Source organism: Nothoprocta perdicaria, unplaced genomic scaffold (genome assembly GCF_003342845.1).
Source record: "Nothoprocta perdicaria isolate Ctin4 unplaced genomic scaffold, notPer1 scaffold_529, whole genome shotgun sequence".
In the NCBI taxonomy this organism is placed as follows: domain Eukaryota; kingdom Metazoa; phylum Chordata; class Aves; order Tinamiformes; family Tinamidae; genus Nothoprocta; species Nothoprocta perdicaria.
The window spans coordinates 111,275-112,880 of NW_020455787.1; positions in this window are offsets into that span (position 1 = coordinate 111,275).

Sequence of the window (1,606 nt, forward strand, 5' to 3'; positions counted from 1 at the left end):
TTTTTTCCCAGTAGACCAACAATTGCACATCCTCTTCCTCATCATCCACTTAAATAGTCTTTCAAACATTTTTCTCTGTACTGCAAGCCAAACAAAACTGAGATACCTTCTTTTTGTCCTCCACAATCATTCAAATCAGTTACCAAAAATCACATTTCCTTCTAACATCTTCAAATCAAATACCAGCAATTTACATTTCTTTCTTGTTTCATGATCATTTCTCAGAAAAAGCAACAAATCTACATATGGGATTTCATCCCACTTATTCGCTTATTCTGCCTCCTGCAAAACAACATGTTTGAGGAGAGCAGGCGTCCTTGCTTTGTTGTCGGTTGGTCAGTTCATTTCTCGGTGCTCCCCCCTTGCATCCCTCTCTTCTTGGCTCACTTCTTCAATGGGCTCCTTGTTCTTTCTCTCCTCAAGGCCACCTTAGTGACAAGGCTATGTGCATTGTTACAATAGTGATCAGAATCATTAACCCTTATTTGAACAAATCCAAAAATCATYATGTTAAGTCCAAGCCTTTTTGCCATTTATCAATTCCCAATTTCACAATCATTAATTTCCCCTCAAAGTCTTCACCTCCATGCTCTTGTCCTAAAAGCAAAATCAATAACAGCGTGATTCTGTAGTGTAGCATGTCTATCTATATCTGTATCTATATCTTATATCTGTATCTATATACCTATATACCTATAGATCTATATCTAAATTATAATAACAGTTGTGTAGACTGGGCCAGATAGCCTGGCTCATTGTCCGTTTTAATTTCTCACACACTAAAGCATAACGATTACTTAGCAACTCCCTGCAAAATGAAGCAGCTACAGAGCAATTACTTAAGAGAGAATATTTTCTAGCCAGATAGTGAGACCATTCTTCCCATGGACGAGAGGTGGCCGACAGGCTCCAAGCTTGCGGGMGTCCCCGCAGAGACAATGTAGGTSTCAGTTGGAGTCTCTCCCCGTCTCAGATCCACAATTGTTTTATATCTGGCGTATCCTGTCATGTAGGGCCCRTACGTGTCAGGAGGCGACCAGGGGGCGGGCAAAGCTCCACCTTTATCATTATGCAACTTTCCCTGGTGTGCGCATACACGGCCACCAGTGAGGGTCTCTGGTCTCGTTATGAGGGTGATACCTTTATTACCTTCATCTCCCTTGCTTCGTGTTTAATCTGTGAACTAGCTTACAGGTCTGCTCTAGCATTGCAAAGGCAGCCAGAAAGTGGCATCAGGCAACATGCGTATGACTGCAAATATGTAATATAGAGCAGCATTCAGTTATTTGTTGTCCTTCAGACCATAGGTCCAAGAGTACCGAAAAGAGTGAATGTTAGTGACATCTGTCTGCAAACCTATGTAAAGTAGCATCTGGCACAAAGCATAAGCACTCTGGTGAAGGAAGATGTGAGACAACCACGTCTGCTGGAATATGTCTGGAAGGGTGGCCACCCCGGTGAGGCCATCAGCATCCTGATTTCCTTCCATCAGAGGACCAGGCAATGTTGTAGGAGACCTTATAGGCGTTATAAAGTAAGSAGCATGGTGATGCTTCAAGAAATATAAAGGTCGTTGAGAAAAGTGTAACGCCAAGGATCAGCTACT